This window comes from Artemia franciscana, chromosome 17 (assembly GCF_032884065.1).
Source record: "Artemia franciscana chromosome 17, ASM3288406v1, whole genome shotgun sequence".
Taxonomy (NCBI): Eukaryota; Metazoa; Arthropoda; class Branchiopoda; order Anostraca; family Artemiidae; genus Artemia; species Artemia franciscana.
The window spans coordinates 10195871-10212055 of NC_088879.1; the positions used below are offsets into that span (position 1 = coordinate 10195871).

At 37.9% G+C, this 16185-nt stretch overlaps 1 protein-coding gene across 2 annotated transcripts in view; it reads right to left on the reverse strand.

Annotated features, from left to right (window-relative positions):
- Positions 1 to 1156: 1156 nt before the first annotated feature.
- Positions 1157 to 16185, reverse strand: part of LOC136037823 (uncharacterized) — a 111627-nt gene continuing 96598 nt past the window's right edge. The window contains exon 13 of one of the 2 annotated variants that reach the window (XR_010620047.1): positions 1157 to 1263. The gene's annotated coding sequence lies outside the window, so the exon portion shown is untranslated. Of the gene's footprint in view, positions 1264 to 13529; positions 14017 to 16185 lie in introns of those variants that run through there. The other variant, XR_010620046.1, reaches the window with a different exon arrangement.

Below are 16185 nucleotides of genomic sequence, written 5' to 3' on the forward strand. Positions count from 1 at the left end.
TGCACCGATACCTGCAACCTAGTAAAAGTAGAATACGACCCATAGTAACCAAACCAAATAGCCTGAAACCTCCTAATAATTTCATAAAAGGTGCTGCATTTTAACAACATTTTTCATTAGTATAAAATATGCATGGAGGACGACCCCAAAACAGATGCCAAGTTAATGGCCTTTTAAGCTTCTTTGAGGTGAATTTACGTAAAATTTTGAATAACAAAATTTAAATATCACGAAAAGGGCATCATCATTTTAGAAATATCCAGGTAGGACATAGTTTAAGATCGGTTGGGAACCACTGCTCTATATAAAATAGAAAACATGAACGGAAAAAAATGTTTCTTCGTACACAGGAATCAACGATACCCCTTGTATCGTGGGAGTGAATAAGACGTCCAATACAAAAAAAGACCCACTGAAACAAAGAGGTTGAACATCCACCTGCATCCGCCTACAATCCAAAAATAAACTATAGGGTGTAAAATCTACGAAAGCCTCAAAAAATTTAAAAACTTGAGCAAACTTCCCGAGTAATTGCACCGGTTCTCAACTGTGCTTCTCTATTAAGTGTAGTTGTGATTATCCCATGATTTCTAGCGCGATCGACAATTTTTTTTTTTTTTTTTTTAGTCGAAGATTCCGATTTAGTCTACCCAACATCCACCTTTATCCAGATATTTGCAATGCCCTCTCTATTTCAGATATTCTTAAGCTCGAATCATTGAAGAAAACCATTGTATTCTGCTTAATTTTAAAGTAATAACCTACCCAATTTTTCTATTCTATAACGTATATGCAGTTTAAATACATTTAAATAGCAATTGTAATAAGAACAATGTTTTTTAATTGATTTATTTGGCAAATCGTATAAGATTTCGGGATATTTTGTAGAAATAACAGTGGAAACGATTTCAAAAGTGTTGTGTTTAATTAAAAGAATTTTCAAATCATAAAAAACAAACGTTTTTCAAGTATGAAGTTTAGCACCTTTATAACACAGCTTAGATACCAATATATTGGTATATAAGCTGTGCTTTATAAACATTCCGTTACTAACCCAATTTTATTTGCTGTTCTGTTTTCTAGTTTTCTTGCGTCCTTTCTTCTTTTTACCGACAGGAATTGGTTTTGCAGTAAATCCTCGAAGAAACAGCAGATCCTGAACGTTGTGGCAAATGACATATGCTGTTGCTAAAGCTCCTGAACTTAGTACCTCTACTTCAGCTACGTCCTGAAATCTAGATGGCTCCTGTTCCATTATTATGTCTGAAAAAAAGAATTGTAAGTAAATAATCAGTGTAGTCCCAACCCTGTCTCCTGTGGCGGGAAAAGGCTTATGCAGTATCTTGTGTAGAGGGGGGTGGGAGGGCGAATTATGTGATGTGAGGGGGATCTGGAATTATATCGGTATTAAGAGAATAACGGCCATTATTCGCGACAATTTCAGATTGACCTACTTTAAGTTTATTTTTAACGTGTGTTGACACATCAGAACGGATAACTGATACAAAAGAGAAAATACTAATCCTAAGTCAACTCAACGCTGGAACCAGCTTAACTGCAAAGGAGCTACAGCCACAATTCAGATCACTGCTTCGGTGTTTGATGTTTAAAACTAAATAGTCACACTTTCAAAATAGTCACACTAAGACCAATTTTGACAAACAGCTTAGAAACAAACTGCTTCGACTTAATCAGGTTAAACTTTGAACGGCTAACAAGTAACCTATCTCTGCATATGCAATGTAAGATAAATAAATTTAGCCCGTAAAACACGAAAGATAAATATGAGGGTGGGGGCTTAGCTCAGGTTATGAAACAACGTTGTGAAAGCAAATACCACTAAATCAACAACAATGACGATAAACTTATTGAAATCTGCTCACGTTTTTCTAGATACTATCCCAGTCTAAATGTTACTGAAACGAGTTATCTCTTTCGTGAAACAATTTCCATTAATATTAAGTGGAACACACATGTTTCAAATATTGTCAAACAAGCTAATCCATCTCTACTTTGCTTAAACTCAAAATAAATTTGATTGCCCAAAGATGCATTCCCACTGTGTTTACTTATTATTAAATAATAAAACAAAACAAGTTTTTTCAACTGAAAATAAGGAGCAAAATTAAAACTTCAAACGAATAGAAATTATTCCGTATATGAAAGTTGCCACAAAGGGTTAAACTTTACAAGTCCATTCTATCCGAAAGACAAATGTATTCTAGCCAAAAATTCCCTCCGAAAAATTTCTTGCAGACAATCCGGCAGAAAATTTTTCTTAGTCCATTTTCATTTGCAAAAGACTTTAATTTCTGATCGTTATTAAAATCATGCCGGAAATCCCCCCTCTGTGGAAAGTTCTTCTCGCAAATACCCCCGCCCCTAGTAGACAGTTACTCCCATAGAAAACTCCCTCTGGAGAATTTGTCTCGTGGAAAACTCCCTCTACTGGATTTTTCAACTATATTGCACAAAACGGTGATCTCAAAATTTTGATTGGACGATTTTGGGGAAAACAGGGGTGTAGTAGGGGGGGGGGGGGCTAGCACTAAGGTTTTTTTCAAAATTTCACAACTTCAACAGATGTCAAAACATCCCCCCTAGCCTTCACAACCTAACCTCCAATCCACATTGTTGCCGAGAGGTTTCAAAAAATTTCATCCCTTATTGTGGAACACCTTAATAATTTTTGATTAATGTCTTACACAAAAGTAACTCAATCACCTCTTTTTAGTAGATCGGTACATTGTCACAATAATTATATCCCCCCGCCATTTATTGCCATTTTCGTCCTCTGCCTGTTTGTGATGCTTCTTTGGCTTTATTTTTAAGATGTGTTCCGAGTTTTGAGCTCTATTTTTTTAATCTAGTTTCTTTTACACTATTTGTTATTATTTATCAATATTTCTGATTGTTTCTCTCATTCTCAATGATTTTGAATTGTATTATCCCTTTGATTTACGACACAAATTTATTACAGACATGGAACGCAAATCCAACAAAATTTTTATTCTGATAGTCACTTTTCAATAAAGCATTATTTTTATTACCGTTTCCGCTGGATGATTTCCTCTGTAACAATGTTTCTCTGCTTGTCTAGGGGCTGATCAGAGGATTGGAATGACATCAGCAGCCTGATTAGATTCTTTCGGAGTTCCCATCTGATGTTCCCAGCTAGAGTGGAAATCTGCTATGTACTAGCGGAAAGCTGCTAGGCTGATAATCATGGGGGAAAAATATAAAGGATAAAGAACCTCCGCGGCTATTGCTGGCACATAGGGTGTAGAATCGATGCTTCAGTTGCTCTTTTTTTACACAAAAAAGCAGCAAGCCTTTCGCCCAGCCTTCAGGCTGACCGATGTTCGTAGGACAAAAAATATAAATGGTAAAGATCCTCCAGGGCTATTGCTGGCACACATGGCGTAAAAACGATACTTCAGATACTCCTTTTTTTACATGGAACAGCAGCAAGCCTTTCGCCCAGCCTTCAGGGTGACCGATATTCGTGGGACAAAAATATAAATGATGAAGATCCTCCAGAGCTATTACTGGCGCATAGGGCGTAGAATCAATGCTTCAATTACTCGTTTTTTACACTGAAAAGCAGCAAGCCTTTCACCCAACCTTCAGGGTGACCAATATTCGTGGGACAAAAAATATAAATGATAAACCAGGGCTTTGTCTGGCGCATAGGGCGTAGAATCGATGCTTCAGTCGCTCGTTTTTTTCTACATGAAAAAGCAGCAAGCCTTTTGCCCAACCTTCAGGGTGACCGATATTTGTGGGACAAAAAATATAAATGATAAAGATCTTCTAGAGCTATTGCTGGCGCATAGGGCTCAGAACAATAAAAAAGTTCGTGTCTTTTATATTTCTTTTTCCATGAAGTATCTTCAATAGGCAATCATTTACGTAATGAAAAATCTAAAGCCAATGCTATGTAAAGTCTTGCTTATTCAATATCTAACATAACTTGTATCATTCGCAATAAATTTACCAAGTCACGCAAGATTTCATCACCCTCAACATAACTGAACAAACCCTATTACGTAACAAGCAGAAGTAAACAAACCCTATATAACAACCAAGGAAATCCTGAAGTAAACAAAACCTATTATGTAAAAACCAAAAGTAAACAAGCCCTATTACATAACACATACCTTCATCCATTTGCAGAGGTAAACAATACTCATTACGTAACAAGCACCTCGAAGAAAACATTTCCAATTACGTAACAAGCACCTGCATCTTTGAAGAAAATTAACAACACCTGCATCTTGAAGAGGTTTTTTTAAAGTGTCGGGACTGGGATTTAGAGGGATAAGAGCCCTCCTAAAGCCATCTTGGAGATACTACTGATGCCTAACCGAAAAGGTTGTCTTATCTCAACTGAACTAGTTGAAAGTGAAAATTTAGTGTCCTAGCTGCAAATATTGGAGTTATATATCTTATCTAAAATATTTGGAGGGGGTATGGAGGTAGACCGTTAAATTCTTATCATTAGAACAGCTAAAAAAGCTGTTATTAGGTCTCAACCATATTTTGTAAGGTGTCCAAGAAGGGCGGTTTGTGTTCCGAACACAATTCGTACTTTGTTGAGGCAGGGGTAATGTTGCTAAATGGTTGCACTAGGACATACGACGGACAGAAGTGGAATCAGGAATTCTTTTTGTCAGGATGTTTGGCCGAAATTGTCGTCAGACCTCAACTAAACTTGGTGAAAAAGTGTCCTATTGAAATTTTTGGAGGTTTATATTGGATGAGACCTCTATGAGGAAAGCAGAAGTGGTCATAAGATCTTGATGAAAGTTTGCAAGAGTAAGTGTCTCTGTTGTCCTTTTTGTGTTTTCTGACACAGTTCATCCTATGTGGAAGGAGGGGTAAGGGCCACTTTATGCATGTCACTAGAACATTTGAAAAACGAGATGATTGAATCTCACCCTAAAGTCTTGTAAAGTCAGATAGAGGCGCCATTTGGGGGGAGCAGGGGTGAGCAAATACCCACCCCAGATTTTCCAGGGGGCCCAAGCTTCCACCGCAAAGGGCCCTTTGCCTGCCATAATAATTACGCTATTTGCTATTAACCATTGTAAACTTTTAAAGTAGATTAAATACATAATTAAATTCTCAAAAACTGTCAAATGCCCATTTCCTAGATAATTACATTAATATTATAAATTTTGAATATTTACAGCAATTCCTATAAGTTGACAGATTAAAATAAGTCAGTTCCTGGCAAATGTTTCAATGTTTATTTCCTTGTTTTAGTGAATATAAGCACCGTTTTAAATTACTCGAGTCAGTTCTTATTCTGTTTCTGTTCTCGTCGCTTGTGATCTTGTTGATTCAATATCTTATTTGTTTCTTATCATGGAGCTCAAAAGCGGAAATTGGCAGCCTTAAAGAAGGAGAAAGAGGCAGAAAATCAGTCTTCTTTGAGTAGATGGATTAAGAAACAGAAACCGTCACCATGTGAACCGGTTCAGCGAGTAAATGCAAGTTTGTGTTTCTGTTCTTTTGGGTTTCAATTTTCTGTGCCACTGACAGTTTTGCGGACTAAAAGAACTGAATTTGGGCGGAAAAGGATTTTCTGTGTTTTTATGGCACTTAGTATCTACCAAGTGACATATAGCGATCACAAATTCTGTCGGTCTGTCCTGGTTTTGCTACCTTAGGCACTTCCAGGTCAGCTAGGACGATACAATTTGCAGGTGTATTGGAACCAGACCAGATTAAATTAGAAATCGTCTTTTCCCTGATTCAACCATCTGGGAGGGGGAGTGGGGGGTGGTTAAATCGGAAAAATTAGAAAAAATGAGGTATTTTTAACTTACAAACGGGTGATCGGATATTAATGAAATTTTAAGTTTGGAAGGATATCGCGTCTCAGAGCTCTTATTTTAAATCCCAACTGGATCAGGTGACATTGCAGGGAGTTGGGGGGGGGGGAGCCTAAAATCTCGGAAAACGCTTAGAGAGGAGGGATCGGTATGAAACTCGGTGATCAAAATAATCACAAGTCCTAGATACGTGATTGACATAACTGGAACGGATCCACTCTCTTTGGGGGGGGGGTTAATTCTGAAAAATTAATTTAAAATTAACTTGACAAATTTTAACCTACGAAGGAGTGATTGGATCTGAATAAAATTTGATGTTTCGAAGGATATCGTGTCTCAGAGCTCTTTTTTGAAATCTCGACTGGATCCGGTTACATTGGGAGACGTTGGGGGGGGGTGACCTAAAATCTTGGAAAACGGTTAGAGTGGAGGGATTGGGATGAAACTTGGTGGGAAAACGAGCACAAGTCCTAGATACGTGATTGTCATAACCAGAACGGATCCGCTCTCGTTATCTTTAGGGGAGTTGGGGGGAAGGGTTAATTCAAAAAAATTGGAAAAAATGGGGTATTTTTTAACTTACGAAGGAGTGATTGGATCTTAATGAAATTAAATATTTAGAAGGACCTCGTAACTCAGATCTCTTATTTTAAATCCCGACCAGATCCAGTGTCATTGGGGGGTGGGGACCGGAAATCTTGGAAATTACTTAAAGCGGAGAGATCAGGATGTAACTTAGTGGTAAGAATAAGCACAAGTCCAAGATATATGATGGAAATAACCGGACCGGATCCGCTCCCTTTGGTGGAGTTGGGAGGGGGCGTAATTCGGAAAAATTAGAAAAAATGAGGTATTTGTAACTTACGAAAAGGTCATCAGATCTTAATGAAATTTGATCTTTAGAAGGATCTTGTGCTTTAGAACTCTCATTTTAAATCCCGACCAGATCCGGTGACAATGGGGGGAGCTGGAAGGAGATACCAGAAATTGTGTCTCACCTATTGGTGAATTTTTCAGATTTTCCTAGCTGAAGTTCTATATGAACGCATGTAAAAAAAATTTTTTTTGGTTTACAACTTTTTTAATTTTACTTGAGTTAACACCGTGGTTGTACCATTGTAATTGCCATCGCTGAAAATATTTGCTTCTTTGAGGATGATGGAAATGCATAGACTGTGTCCGAACTTGCCGTTCCCCCGGCTGATAAAAATTGTGTCTCACCTATTGGTGAATTTTTTGGATAGTCCTAGCTGAAGTTCTGTATGAAGGCGTGTAAAAAAAAAAAAAAAAACTTTTCTTTGGTTTACTGCGTTAATTTTACTTGAGTTAACACCGTGGTTGTAACATTGTAATTGCCATCGCTGAAAATATTTGCTTCTTTAAGGATGATGGAAATGCAGAATGGGTCCGAACTTGCCATTTCCCCGGCTGAAGAGAATTGTGTCTCACCTATTGGTGGTTTTTTTTTGGATAGTCCTAGCTGAAGTTCTGTATGAACACGTGTAAAAAAAAAAATTTCTTTGGTTTATTGCGTTAATTTTACTTGAGTTAACAGGTAGTTGTAATTTTGTAATTGCCATCGTTGAAAATATTTGCTTCTTTGAGGATGATGGAAATGCATAGACTGGGTCCGAACTTGCCATTCCTCCGGCTGATAAAAATTGTGTCTCACCTATTATTGAATTTTTTGGATAGTCCTAGCTGAAGTTCTGTGTGAACGCGTGTCAGAAAAAAAAAACTTTTCTTAGGTTTACTACGTTAATTTTGCTTGAGTTAACCCCGTGGTTGTACCATTGTAATTGTTGTTGAATTTTGTTGAATTGATTGATTGAATTGAAGTATTGATTGAATTACAATGCTAATAAACCGTTTCACAAACTATTGGTGGGTCTGGCCAATGTAAAAATTTTCCGCACGAGCAAGAATTTATATAGATGCTACTTCATAAATTCCCACGAGTCTGATCCTTCCAAGAATTCAGAAAGCTACTAAATTGTCTAATTGATTGGAAGCCTCAATGTTTTGTTTACGTAACTTTGTTTAAGTTTTTCACCTATACCAGGTACATATGGTAAAGAGATATAAGTATCAGTCATTTTCTATTCGGAAGACTGTGGCATTTCCTTTGTTCTGTTAGTAACCAACGAAAGATAACTATAGAGTCTACAACAAATCCACGAAAATGGATTTAAAAGAGGTCAGGCCAAACTAGTAGGGGTGTTACTCTGGTTAAAAGTCAAACTAATGTGTATACTTTCTTTCAGGAGTGTAATTCAGCATCTGAACAAACCATCACCGACGTTTCGTCTTTTTCGAATGAAGTAACGGTCCCTCAGATCGAGCAAGCAGGAAACGAGACACCCCAAGGAACCACTACGCCTGTCACAGGTCTGTTGGAGCCTCAGTTTCGGCGACATACGCCTCAATATGAAGAGAATCACCGGTACAACGGCCCTATGGACATTTCTTTGTCCTCTCTCGATCCACCATCCCAACCGAAACTAGTACAATACCCTGCGCAAGTGACGGCAAACGGCAAGCCGAAACGGTTATTCAATGCTTCATATTATGGAAAGCACCCGTGACTGGAGTACTCCATCCAGGATGATTCTGTTTACTGCTTCTGCTGGAGACACTTGGGCGGCACAACTATTCTTCACGGGCAGAGGTACGGGTCTAGAACTTTTATAGACATCGGCGTGAGAAGATGGAGAGACATCTCTAACGTCATCGAACAGCATACTAGAAGTGACCGCCACAAAGACAGTGCAGTTTCATGGACGAAGTCTAAAGCCATAAAAACCAAGGAGTTGCAACCAATCGCGTCTGTTTTAATGACAGACAGAGACAATGAAATCAAGGAGAACAGAGAGCACGTAAAAGCCTTATTAAAATTAACAGCTCTATTGGGGCAACTCGGCACTGTCTTTAGGGGGCACGACGAAACAGAATCCTCGACAAACAAGGGAAATTTCGTCGATACGTGCAATCTTCTCGCAGAGTACTCTCCTACGCTCTTCAACAAGCTACGGTACGGTCACGGAGACGGTACGGTCACTACCCATCCCATGAATACCAGAACGATCTTATTTCGGTGATCGGTTCCAGGCTCCAGCGTACGATAGTGCAAGAATTAAAAAGCACCAAATACTTTGCCGTTCTGGAAACGAAGGACAACTCGAAGAAAGAGCAGCTCACCATTCTTCTTAGGTACTTCGACGAAGGAAAAGTAAAAGAAAGACAGATCGGATGCTATCACATGAAGAGCCTGGATGCTGAAAGTCTAGCAAATTTCATTCATGATACAGGGACAAGAATTGGACTCGATTGGAAAAACTGTGTCGCGCAGTGCTACGACAGAACAAGCGTAATGAGCGGACCATTCTCCGGTGTTCAAGCTCGTTTGAGAGCGAAATCGCCACAGGCATTCTACATTCATTGCCATGCACATAAGCTGAATTTCGTCATTGCGAGGTGCGTGGAATCTGTCGGCACTGTTGGTTCTTTTTTCTCATTGGTCCAGACTCTATACACATTTCCAACAGCAACACTCGGCATCAGTTGTTTGTTGAGGCCCAGAAAGCTGCCGAACTGGAAGTTTTGGAGCTGGGAAGAAGTGGTCTTACTGGTATCGATCTATATTGAAGGTTAGACTCCAATATGAATGCATTTTAGCTGTACTGTCTGCTGTAAGCGAGGGAGCCAACGGTGAAGCACGGGCAGAGGCAGCTGGGCTTCGGAAGAAGATGAAATCGTTCCTTGTTATCTTCCAATTGCACTTCACAGAAGCAATTATACAAGCAACGAACTCGCTGTCTCAGCAGCTCCTGGCCGTCGAATTGGTTATTTCCCGATCGTGCACCCTGATTCAGGCCACAAGAAGCGAACTCACCGACCTGCGTTCAGACGCTTCATTCGTATCGCTTTCGAGAAGGCTAAAGAGTTTGTGACAGAACTCGAAGTCGAAGTACCTGCTGTGAATGAATCCACGACTAGACCCTTTTCTGTTGGTCAGAAAGGACGACCTCGAAGAACTCAAAAGATCACCAAGCATCTGAAACAATTTGTGACAACTTTTACGCTAGGAAAGAACTTCATCGAATCTGGAGATCGGACTACTACTTTGGCAGATGAAATGAAGCGAGAATACTTCAAAACTTTTGACCGTCTACTAGCCGAATTTGACAGAAGGTTCACAGATAACTTGCCAGTGCTGAGTACACTCGAAGCCTTGGATCCAAGCTCAACCAAGTTTATGGACACAGAGCTGCTCAAGTGTTTCTCTGCTCTTTACAGTGACCTGGATATCGATAACATTCTTCTTGAACCTCAAGCTGGTATCGCCAAGCATTTCTTGCTCGATGAGGAGAAAAGGCCGGAAAACTTCCTAGACATTGTCGACCATCTTCAGGCATTACCAGTGGCTTACTCAGAAGTAATTAAGGTACTTCGTATTGCTGCCGCACTTCCTGTGACAACAGCGAGCAATGAGCGATTGTTTTCTAGCCTAGAAATAGTTGGACCACGACCAGCTTGTTGACGATTTTTCAAAGATGAAACCTCGTCGGCTCTCCTTGTTACCTTGAGTGTTGTAATATTTTTTTATTTTGTTGTGTTTTTCCTTTTTGTAAATATATTTGATCTGGAAGATTTCTGCTGAAGGAAAACCGATATTTTGCTTACAACCCTCAGCATAGCAATGAAGATTACTTTCACCGACGTATTGTTTACTTAAATAAGAAAGTTTCTCGCTAAGGAGTGCCAGCCTGTAGTCTGTTTGAATTTTCCCCTTTCAGTTTATTCACTTAACCTCATTGATTGTATTCTTCGTTGTTATAATTAATTTTAGAGGTCAGTGTGGCTGAGTTCCACATTCGGTTACAGTACATTTCCAAGCAACACATGGGTGCTGAAAATGCTTTTTTACTTAGAATATTCGATCTATGTGCTGCCAAAACCCGCATTTTTCTTACACGACACGAAGTGAATCGGGGGGGGGGGCCAGATGAAGTTCATGCCCACCCCAAGATTTGGCCCAAATGGCGCCTCTGAAGTCAGAGCTAATGTCGTTCTTATGTAATTTGTAGATCAAGAATTGTTCCAGATTTTCTAAGATAAACAATGAAATTATAATTCTATCAAACAATAAGAAATAAATAAATTAGTATATAAGAAATATATATATATATATATATATATATATATATATATATATATATATATATATATATATATATATATATATATATATAAGAAATAAAATATATAAGAAAATATAAATATATGTAAGAAAATATAAGAAATATATGTAGAAATATATAAGAAATAAATTTGTGGACAACCTTTAGTGTAGTAGAAAAATTTCCAGAACAAATTTATCAACAAAACTTATTTGGTTGCCATAGTTTCCAATAGTTGAAAATTGGAAGTTTCCTTCTGCGCTTTCAAGCCGACTCGCTTTCTCCCCCGCTTCAACCGGAAAACAAAAACTTATTCCTATAAGCAGAAATAGCATACCGAATTGATATATTCACTAATAAAATAGCAATGAAATTTGAGGTAAATTATGATTATAATATATTAATTCATAGCACAAAAATGAATAATAAATTTATAACTACCTAGCCTATGCGTAAAAGTCGTAGGTTACGTCCATAGTTTCGAACAGCCTCAAGTATAAGCCAAAATGACACTAAAGCTTACAATTTTGGATCCAGTAATGTTTCTATGGCCATCCTTTTATACGAAATGACTGGCCAGAAAGAAAGATCCTTTGCTCTTTGCTCGACGCCACTGTTGCTGCTACTTATACTGCCTCTGCTAGGTCATCGCTACTGCATTAATCATCGTACTTTCGAAATCAAATAGTCGTTAATCACTAACTAATTGACATTTCCATAAATAAGAATGTGGCACTTTCAAAATCTAATATCTGTCAATCACTCATTAAATTGCCCACGCATATCCGTGCGCCATAGGCCTGGTAAATAATCAAGTATTTAAATATATAATTCAACAAGGTACATGGAATGAATTTTTATCTGTGTGGCGTGGATTTTTATCTGGGTGGGTGTGGATTTTTATCTTGGAGGGGGTAGACTGGCATGATATCCGCTTACAGAGGATTATATGACATACACTGTAGAAACAAAGAAATTTCTCTATTTCGAAGAAGATTCGATCAAATAGTTCGTTGTGACGAACTATAAGAAGGAGCGACGCGGCTCAATAGTAACCAAAACCGGAATTTTTATACCAATATATATATAAAAGGAATTGGATTATTTTGCTGATTCCAAATATATAAGTTTCATTAAGTTCGATTTCACCTATCAAACACTAATGAGCCTGGGGAAATTCGCCTGATTTTGAAAAAAGGGAGGAAACATCTCCAAAAAGTCAAAGTAACTTAATGAAGAAAATTTGCCCGATTTTCAAAAAATGTGGGAAAGCCCCCTAAAATTTATAAAATTTGAATGAAAATCCCACCATGAGATGCAGCACATTAGAGAACCCTGCTGTAGAGGTTTAAAGCTCCTATCTGCAAAAATATGGAACATGTATTTTTTTGCCAGAAGAAAGATTACGGATGCATGTTTATTTGTTTTTTTTTGTTTTTCTCAGGGGTGATAGTATCGACACAGTGGTCCTAAAATATCTGGAGAGGGCTCATCTAATGAAAAGTTCTAGCCCCAAAAATTTACCAAAAATATTGGAGGGTAACTAGACCCCCTCCCACGCTCCTTTCTTAATCAAAATTTTGAGATAGACGTTTTGTTCAGCATAGTTGAAAGAGTCAATAACTATGTCTTTGTAAATAACATGCCCCCCACAGCCCCTGGGGAAAGGTCTTTAAGTTATAAAATTTGCTCATTGTATACGTACAGTATTTATTATTGGGAAGTGTGCATAAATTTTATCTATTTATTTATTTATTATTACGAATAGCGGTAAGCATCAATGCTTGTCGCAAAAACACAAAAACACAAAATCATAATACTAATCTAAAGTAAATTGGCAACGACAAACTAAACAGCAAAAACTTCTAAATAAAACGACACTACACAACAAAAGCGTCTAAATAAAAAGGCGTATTTACTAATGCACTCTTAAAAATTCGAACACTCTCTGCCTCGACAACCTCCAAAGGCAAACCATTCCATGGTCCGGCAACTCTACTAACAAAAGATAATTGGCCAATTTTTTTCAGTGGTTTTGGGGGATATAATTTATAATCATGCTGACGAGTAGACTGATAATGGCTAAATTTAAAAAAATAAATTTGGATCAACATCATCCACTCCTTTAATTATACAAAACACATTTACAAGGTCATTGCAACGTCTACAAAACTTCAACAACAGGAGTTGAAGCCTAGAAAGTCTCTGCGGATAAGAAAGGCGCTGAAGGTACCAATCTGGGACCAATCTAGTGGCCCTTCTCTGAACCTTTTCTATCCTATGCTCATCCGTTAAACTTAATGGAAACCAAATAGAAGTATTATACTCAAGAAGAGGGCGGACCATTGACTTGTATAGTAGTAAGAAATTACGAAGGTTAAACCTACTAAAGCTTCTCCTTATAGACGATAAACGATAATTCGCATTCTTTACAATTTCCGAAACATGCTTATCAAATTTCAATTGGGTATCAAAGTAAACACCAAGGTCACGCACTATTTCGTTATTGGTGGGAAGAAGACGAATTTTCTAATGGGAGAATTTTTAGCGGGAAAAATTTTCCGTAGAGAGGAGAGTTTCTAGGGGGTGAAATTTTCAGGAGAAATTTGTCTCTCGGGGAGTTTGCCAGAATTCTTATACGAAATTAATTCTATGTGTCTCACTATCTCTTTGCCGACTCAATTTTACGTGTAGATACGTTAAGGGTAATTGTCTGGGGTAAATTTTCACCGGACTTGCATTGTCTAAAAGATATTTCCACAGGGAGGGGGTATTTTCCCATGAAGGTGGAGCCAGGTCTCATTATTTAAAGAACGATCAGAAATTAAATATAACAAACAAGTTTTTTTCAACTGAAAGCAAGGGGCAACATTAAAACTTAAATCGAACAGAAACTATCACGTATATGAGGGGTGTTGCCAACTCCTCAGCACCTCGCTCTTCGGATCGGATTTTGCCAGACTTCGAATTTTGCCTCAATTCTTGAATAACGGTTCCTAAAGAACAAGATTTGTTTTATTAGAACAATAAAAAGCTTAAAAAAACTTTAGCTTGAACAGGGAGGTGTTGAGCAGGGGACGACACCCCTAATATACGCAATAATTTCTGTTTGTTTTAAGTTTTAATGTTGCTCCTTACTTTCAGTTGAAAAAAACTTGTTTTTTATATATTTAATACCTTGAAGGATGGCCCTATCTTGTCCATCAATAACTTTTTTAGTCTGTGTGGCCAAACTATTTGAATTGATCTAGCGGTGTTGCCATAGCTTACAGAGCTATGGCAAGAAATTCCACTATTTTACAGAGCTATTGGATAAGAAATTCGAATAATCATAAGAATAAACTTACATTCCAAAGAATTTAATTCTAAGAATTTCAGAGAATAAACTTACATTCTTAGAAAGTGCTAATTTTGTTTTTCCGCTTAAACGGAGCAGAATTTTTTTTTTACCGGAGGAAAGGGCAGCATGAGTCTTCTAGCATACCTGTGAGGAAAAAGCTAAAAAACACCTCAAAGGAAATATCATTTGAACAATTTGCCAGCTTTCGGAGCTCCCTGTGGGGCAACCCACTTTGATTGAAAACCTTGCCAAAATAGGGGTCTTAAAATTTCACCATGTCTTTTTAGTCGAATTTCACAGTCAAACTAGGCCCTTTGTCTTCTAGACAGTTAGCCGACGCTGAGGCTCGAAAAATTATTTTAAGGTATCGAATTTTAAGAAGAAGAAAACCCTCTCCCGTTAAATAAAATGTGTTCCCCCATCAACCAAAACCCCTAACTTTGCTCATTTTGTCTATAAGTACTTGAGTGTTAGCAAAGAATGAGAAACAGTGTCGACATGTTTGTACTGAATTTCTTGCATCTTTTATTTGCAGAGACATAAAAAGTCGCATTACTACCATCTCCCCTTTGTTTGTTTTTCTATTAGGTGTATGAATAAGTACATATACATTGTTTACATTCATATATAAAGGCAAGGACATTCAACCTCCAGAAATTTTGAAGGACATGATTTCCTTAAAAATACGTGGGCTTTAAGTTCAATGTTTCACTTCCAATAATATCGTTAGCTCAAGCATTAAATAAAACAAATTCAAACAAATGAATCAAAACATAATGTTTCCATGAAAAGTTGAGAACGACTTCTAAGTAAGTGATAATAACCTGATCTATGTAATTTATCAAATAAAAGAGAAACAAGTTTTTTCAACTGAAAGTATGGAGCAACATCAAATTTAGAACGAGCATAAATTATTACGTATATGAAGGGGATTGCTCCCTACTCAACACCCTGCTCTTTACGCTAAAGTTTTTAGCACTTTTAAAAGAGCTTCTTATTGTTCTAATTAAACGATCTTTTTGTTTCAGGATTCGTTCTTAAGGAATTGGGAAAACATTCAAACTTTATCGAAAAGAGCGAGGTGTTGAGGAGGGGCGATCCCCTTCATATACGTGATTAATTAAAAAACAAGAGCTAAGAGCTCATATGGCACTTGTGACGAGGCAAGAAGAGCTAAGAGCCAAGACATCATATGGTATGAGCTCTAACAAAATTCTATGAGCCAATAGATCGATTTAAAAGGAAAAAAAGAGGCTTAATGCCGGTCAGGATTTAAAATAAGAGCTCTGAGTCACGACGTACTTCTAAATATCAAAATGCATTAAGATCCAATCACCTACTCGTAAGTTATAAATGCCTAATTTTTTCTAATTTTTCCTCTCCCTTTAGCCCCCCAGATGGTCGAATCTGGGAAAACGACTTTATCAAGTCAATTTGTGCAGGTCCAATTTGTGCACACGCCTATCGGTTTTCATGTCCTAGCACGTCCAGAAGCACCTGATTCGCCAGATCGCTGAACCCCTGTCCCCGACTCCCCCAAAGAGAGCGGATCCAGTACGGTTCCATAATCACGTATCAAGGACATTTGCTTATTCTATCCACCAAGATTCATCCCGATTCCTCCAATCCAAGTGTTTTCTAAGATTTCCCCCTCCAACTCCCCCCAATGTCAAAGATCTGGCCGGAATTTGAAATAAGAGCTCTGAGACATGAATTCCTTCTAAATATCAAATTTCATTAAGATCCGATCACCTATTCGTAAGGTAAAAATACCCCAGTTTTCCCGTTTTCCAAGAATTCCAAATTCCTCCTCCAACTCCCCCCA